The following is a 7,023-nucleotide window of genomic DNA, read 5'->3' on the forward strand; positions in this document are numbered from 1 at the left end:
TTTTTGGTCTAGTCTGATTAAATTACATTATTTAAGTAAAAGTTGCCCCTCTGGTAATTCCTCACCAATAGCAATATACTCAGTTGTACAACATTTATAAAGTAACACTATAAGACATTTCAATCACAAAGTTAACTTTTCACTTGTAAATGGTAAAACCCAGATCTTGGAACAAAACCAAAAACCACAATAATATGGAATTCAAAGGAAGAACATGGAAATAAAGCAATCTAAATTAAATAGACTAATTAAGTACAGTGAAACAAGTTTCCTAAATCCTCAATTTCTGTGGTCACTGCCCAATAGGAAAGCAAATATACTGCCTGCCAATGCCTCTCCCCTCCCTGTGCCACTTTTACTCCAATATTTTTACTCCACAATAGACTTAGAGGAAAGAAAAATATTACATGCTTTGCAAATATCTAAATGGGTGTGTATGTGTACACAGGCACAAAAGTAGACTATATTAAATCACATATGTAAAGTGCATGATAGGAGTATGCATTAAGACATCACTCCTAGCCCAGATGTATGTAAGGGGGGTGGGGGGGGGATACAGTTTCCTAAGTGAGGTGAGGCCTCAATTGAGTCTTAAGAGCTAGAAAGAGGTATAGAGGTAACATCAATGGGGGGTTAAAAAAAAAAGCACATAAGAAAAAGCATTGAAATCTGCTGTTGGAACATAAAATTTGACTTATGGAGTAGAAATCCATAGGTAAGCACGGGTCAGATTTGTGAGACCATTTTAAGGACCATGGGTTCTATCCTGAGTTATGTGAAGTTATTAATAGGTTTAAGCAGAGGAGAGAGACATCCAGGTTTACATTTTTACAGATCATTAGTGGAGGGGTTCTGCTGAGGATGGATTTGAGCATAACACCATCTGCTGAGATATTAGGTAGCAGGTAGCTATGGTACCCCATTTAAGAGTTGATGAGACCCTGAACTGGAGCAGAAGTAGAAGAATTTGTGGGGGAGGGGCAGAGGAAGAAGGGCAAAAAATATTAACAGATTCAGTGATATGATAGTTGTGGAGGTTAAGAAAAGAGAGTAAAAAAATGACCTCTGGATTTCTGACATGACACCTGGATAGTGGAACAGATCCATAACCCATTCTCCAAAATACCTGGAGCCAAATATGTTTTAAAATTCAGAACATTTTGGATGTTAGAAAGGAGGTATGGTTTACACACCCAATATAACAGTGTACCCCCAGCAGGGCCTGGAACAGTACCATGTAATTAAACACATTCCACCAAGTGGAATAGATGATAAAGAGCTTCCTGACAGTAAATTTAGGTTTTGTAGCAAATTGAGTTCAAGTGTTGCTGACAAAAAAGTTACCAAAAACATTTTGGTTTTCGGGGTTTTTTGTTTTTGTTTTTGTTTTTGTTTGGTTTGGGTTGGCTTTGGAATTGTGGATAAGAAATGATAGATGTACTAACACCTGTAAATAAAACATAGGAAGTAAAACAGGCTGTTTTTGTTTTTGATGGAATGAAGGTTCTGGTTTACTCAGGTATGATCTCTGATAATTATGATATCTTAAAGATGTCTAGGAAGCAATGGGATAAATGAACAAACTAGTTGGGACAGTTTGAAACTAAAACAATTACAAGGAAAATGTACACTCAGGGAAATATTCTCTACTTGGTGCCAAAACTATGAACCCAACTCAGAGAATGACTCAAGGAGACTTCATCTGTCAATAGACACTAATGACCTAGAATTGAGAGTCCTATTTGTCTTTGCTTTACCACATAAGTTAATGCATTTTGGTCTCTTGCCATTGTTGGCATTGATTTGAATTCAATGTTGGTATTAACAGTACATTAATTTTGTTAAAATTACTCAAATTATATAAAAGAATTATTCTGGTATTAACTAGATGCATAATTAGGTGATTGGAAATATGTCCTTCTCAATCAGATTTTCTAACCATAAAAGATCTGTCATAACAAATGCATTTCTACACTTTACGAACCAAAAAACTGACTATGTTCTGAAGACGATTTGGGGGTTGATCATTTCCAAAATATTAAATATACTAATTTTCTTTTAGAGAAAAATTCCTTCTACCAGGAATTAAAATTAATTTTTTCTGTGGAAGGCTTAATCATCCCATGAGAGTTTCCAAGCCTACATCCCTACAGATCCTTAGAGACCTAATCTAATCTCTCAATCTCCCAATCTAGTCTTTTTAGGGCATAGGGGTCTGATTCCTAGAATTTGTCTCCTGTTTCACAGTAAAAGAAAAATATATACAAAATCTTAACAGACTACAAACCAATAATAAACTGGCTTATGTTTACTCTAATAGTTTTTTAAGCCTCTGTCTAGCACTATTAACATAGCCATAAAATTTAGAATTTGGAATAGAGGTGGGCAGAATTATTATGTTGTTTTTTTTTTTTTTTTTTAACGTTTATTTATTTTTGAGAGACAGAGAGAGCCAGAGCCTGAGCGGGGGAGGGGCAGACAGAGGGAGAGGGAGAGAGAGAGAGAGACAGACAGACAGACAGACAGAATCCAAAACAGGCTCCAGGCTCTGAGCTGTCAGCACAGACCCTAACGCGAGGCCTGAACCCACAAACTGTGAAATCATGACCTGAGCCAAAGTCAGAGGCTTTGAGCCACCCAGGCACCCCAAATTATTTTTCACTTTCAAACTTTCACTTGATAATTGCTACCATCAAAAATTCTTCAGAAAAACCCTTCCAGTTTTCCCTGTCCCTAAACATACTGCATACACTATGCTGAGGATCCATTTAAAATACAATAATGTACAGTGAGGTTTCATGCAGTTCCTTATGTTTGAGAAATTTAGTCTAGCACCAGATCCTAGAGTCTAAAGCCCTTCAATAAAAGTTTAATGAGGAATGATGGTATAATTCTACATTTTTAAAATATACAGTTTGTTTTTCTTTCTTTCAAGTATGTGTGTGTATATGACATAGTATGCTGATAGAAAAATCAGCCTTAAAAGTACAAATTCAATAGGATACTGCTATTTGCATTATACGTTCTAGCCCAACTGTGGTCCTAAAAGTCAACCAGTGTGTTGAGATCAGTATTTTAAAAATAAGATAATAGAGAAAATCCACGTTATGAGCCTAAACATTGTTTTGTGAGCCTTGTTTCATATATATACACAGAGAGTATACTGCATTGAGGCATAGAATTCATTTCTTATTGAGGATTGCAATCCAAAAAGAAGTTTTAAAAATACTAATGTTGAAGCAGTATGCTTGCCAGCCAAAACTCTAGAGTGTTGCCAATGGAGGGATGGCCCTGGGTTACTGCCTTATAAAATATATTTTAAGCCAATACAATAAAAGATCAGAAGACTAAATTGTGTTGTCCATGTTGACTCAAAAAATTAACTGTGGCTCTGAAAAACCAAGAAAGGATTAAAAATCTCAATCCACATGGCATCTTCAATACACATGTGAGAAGAAGAGTGACATCCTCACTCACTCTCCCTGGAGTCCGGCATCCTCTGGACAAGTAGAAATTAGGGTAAATCAGAGCTGGACAAAGAACAATAAAGTATTCTGTACTTACAAAGGCCTTACAAATTATACAAAAGACAAAAAGATAAACATCTTATGATAAGTGAGAGTAAGGGTGGTGAAAAGTAAAGATAATATGACTCTTGAGTCAAGTCTTTGGAATAATAATAATGCCACTAACTTGCTGGGTGAACTGAAATTAGAATCTCTCCCTCAGCCTTGGTTTATCACGAACTGGATGGATTGACTATCCAAACTGAGAAGAGGATCCTGAGATTGGTAGGGGTAGAGGAGATTCCTGATTTAAGGCCTCATTACCTTAATCTAGGGAAGTATATTTTTTTTCTATTTTACAGATAATTTAACTGAGGCACACTGTTACTCTAATGCAAACATGTCACATTTCTCCCTTAAGAGTAAAGGTAGTCTAGAAACATCTGGCTCAATAATCAATGAGGTTTAAATTAATACTCTAAACTCAGGGAACAACAGCTACACCTAATTTTTAACGAATATTTAGCATAGGTATTTCCCTGTATGGAGATGAGATTAAGAGGCAGGCCAGGCTCTTTTGACATAAGCAGAAGGCACTGGTTGAAAATATCATTAATAATCACGTCCTGTTTGTGTGGTTGTCATGTATCTTTAATTGCACCTCTATGAGTTGTTAAGGCATTTTGTTAAGTGTGCAGTTTGAAATACATTTTTAAACCTCAGTGAAGATAGAAGTAAAATGCAGGCAATGGAATTGCCATTTATTATGAGAAACTTCTATGTAAAAATACTAGTTAAAGCGATATAAAAAGAAAGATGCTTGGTACAAATAAACTGTTCAGAATGTTTAGTGCATATGCTAGACTTCAGATATTAAAAGTAAAAGTTAAGTTTAAAGAATTCTAATTGTAGGGTATGACTTTAATCTCATGTGTTTTAACCACAGACTCAGAGAAAACGTACACAGTAAATGAAGCAACACATTCTCCCACAAGCAGAAATTCTCAAATGAAAACGCAGCAACTTTCTTATTTTTCCACAACAGTATTTGAACGCAAGTGTCTTCATTATATGTATTATAACTTTTATAACAAGTTACGTTGGCTTCATAACATTTTCTAAAAAATCAGAAAAGCTGTTAACCTATGGGGTTCTAAAAACAGAAACAGTTATTTGAAGAGTTTGAAGTGAAGTGTTTTTGATGAGTTTTGAGGGAGAAGGAAGCAAAAGGCTATAAGGTAAGCACCAGTTTCACCCTCAATTCTTAAGCTTTAGAAAAGCCTAATTAGGCAGGGAAAGGAATTTGGGCCTGGCACACCCAGGTTCAGACGTGGCAGGATCCTGAAACAAAGTTTTTCTGAACCTTTGAGTCATATGCCACAGGCAAACCAGAGCCGCGATATGCAGGTCGTTAAGTCAACAGGTCCTTTAACGAGATGGTGTGCGGTTGGTGAGTGGCAGTTGGATTTCTTCCTGCCACGAAGAAAATAACTCTACTCGATCAAACCGGAAAGTGGGCGCAGCTCTGGCTTAGGGAGGGCACCCGGAAAAGTGCAGAGAGAGAGAAACAGACAGAGACAGAGGGATGTCCGCGTCCCGACCACAGAGCGCTTTCCAAACCACTCGGAAACCATTTAAATGGCTCGGGCGGCCGCGGTTTCCAGCCTAGGACTGTCTGGGGTCCGGCTGGGAAAGTTGCCTGGCAAAGCCATGCCCTTTCCCGTCGCGGGTTTGCTCCCCCCACCCGGCACGGGGGCGAGAGGAGACCAGCAACCTGTTAGCCCGCGTGCAAACGCGGCCACCTCGCGCCTGGCCCGGCCCCTCCGACCCCGCACTCCGGGAGACTCCCAGGGTCAAGCTGCGGGCCACCAGGACTCGGGCCCCGGTCCGGATCCTCTGGAGCCTCCCTACAGAGACTGTCAGGGGCGACAGGGCTACCCCCGGAGAGCCACCTGCCCCGGCCTCGGGCGCCCCTTTCGGCCTCTCCGGAGGGGCAACTGAAACACCGCTCTCGAGACCACCCCCAACCGGCCACCGGGACAGTACCCCTCTCCCCACCACGTGAACCTCCGCGTCCGTCTGCCCAGGGTCTCCCGGCCCCCGCCCCCGGCCCCAGCGCCGGCCCGCCCGCTTACCTGGCGGGTGGGCACAGCAGGGCGGCGGGAAGCAGCGGCCGGGCGGGCGCTGGACGTGGGCCGGGCGCCAGGTGCAGGTGGCGGCGGCGGCGGCGCCTCCGGTTGCTGTCGCTACTGTTGCCGCTCAGTCCAGCTCCTCCTCCGCCGCCGCCGCCTCCTGCCTTCCCGCTGGGCCTCCTGCGTTGCCAGGAGAGGCCGAACCGAGGCTCCGCTTCCTCCTGGAGTCTCCCAGGTGAGCTCCAGCCTGCGACGTCGGCAGGGGCGAGGCCCCCGTCCCGCGCCTGCGCGCCAGCCTCCTGCCCCGCCCAAGCCCTACCTGAGAGCTCCAGGTGAGGACCGAGCACCGCTCGCGCAGGGCGGGAGCGCCGTCCGGGCGGAACGCAGCCGCCGCGCGGCTTCCCTCTCCGCAGACGGCGAGGCTGGTTCTCCTAGAGGGGCGCGTGCCTGCGCCCGTCTACATTTGAGGAGTCCCGCGCCGACCTGGTGCCAGTGGGCACCTTGTAACCAGAACACGGTCTGGGTCCTTGGGGAACCAGAGGGTCTAGATTGCCCTCACACACGTCTTCCCTTCTCTAAGGTTCGCCAAAATGAAGGGGTGCACGGCCCGGAGACCGGGGGGTGGGGGGGCCAGTGCCCCCCGAGAGCCACCTCATGACGGCTGCAACTGTTGTCTCGTATGGTTTCCTCGAGCAAGGTTCAGCAGCTTCTGTCACCAGTTAGGTTCGTGAGCTATTGGGTGAGCTTCCTTCCCATGTACTAGTCTTGATTTCATCACTTGACTCACTTCAGCGCAGCTAGTGGTTTCCGTTTCTGTAAGCGCGCGCTCTGGTAGGGGCGCCTCCCGTCCAAAGGAGGAGCCTCCCTCTTCCAAAGAAGAGCCTCTGGTATTTGGCAGAGCCTTGCTAACTTGGGGCGCACCACCCCTTCCTGGGCTGCTATTGAAAGGCAAACCGATTCCCAGATGGGAGAGCGAGCAGCGACAGTACAGAGAAACCTGCTGTCCTTGTTTGCAAAGACACGGGTTTCCTGGAGAGGTTTTGCTTCTGGAGGTTTGCTTGAAAGCTCATCTACTGGGAGGGTGACGATGCAGACTTTAGGGAGATAGGGGATTTTGCCGTTGTTTTTAAAGACATCATTTTTTTTTAGACAGTATTTTTTTTTCCTTTTATGATATTTACAACTTTGTTTCAGCCTGCCTTCTGCTGTTATGACAAACATTGACACACCCAAAACCAGGACTTAAAAATGACCCCTAGGAGCACCTGGGTGGCTCAGTCGGTTAGGCCTCAGACTTCGGCTCAGGTCATGAACTCACAGTTTGTGGATTTGAGCCCCGCGTCGGGCTCTGTGCTGACAGCTCAGAGCCTGGAGCCTGCTTCAGA

The 7,023-nt window shown here is 43.9% G+C and overlaps 1 protein-coding gene across 4 annotated transcripts in view; it reads right to left on the reverse strand.

The window, feature by feature from the left end:
• GALNT3 (polypeptide N-acetylgalactosaminyltransferase 3) overlaps nucleotides 1-5,889 on the reverse strand; it is a 43,806-nt gene extending 37,917 nt beyond the window's left edge. For 3 of the 4 annotated variants that reach the window (XM_042949002.1, XM_042949003.1, XM_042949005.1), the window contains exon 1: nucleotides 5,642-5,889. The gene's annotated coding sequence lies outside the window, so the exon portion shown is untranslated. Of the gene's footprint in view, nucleotides 1-4,469; nucleotides 4,485-5,641 lie in introns of those variants that run through there. The other variant, XM_042949004.1, reaches the window with a different exon arrangement.
• Nucleotides 5,890-7,023: the final 1,134 nt, after the last annotated feature.

Source organism: Panthera leo, chromosome C1 (genome assembly GCF_018350215.1).
Source record: "Panthera leo isolate Ple1 chromosome C1, P.leo_Ple1_pat1.1, whole genome shotgun sequence".
NCBI lineage: Eukaryota > Metazoa > Chordata > Mammalia > Carnivora > Felidae > Panthera > Panthera leo.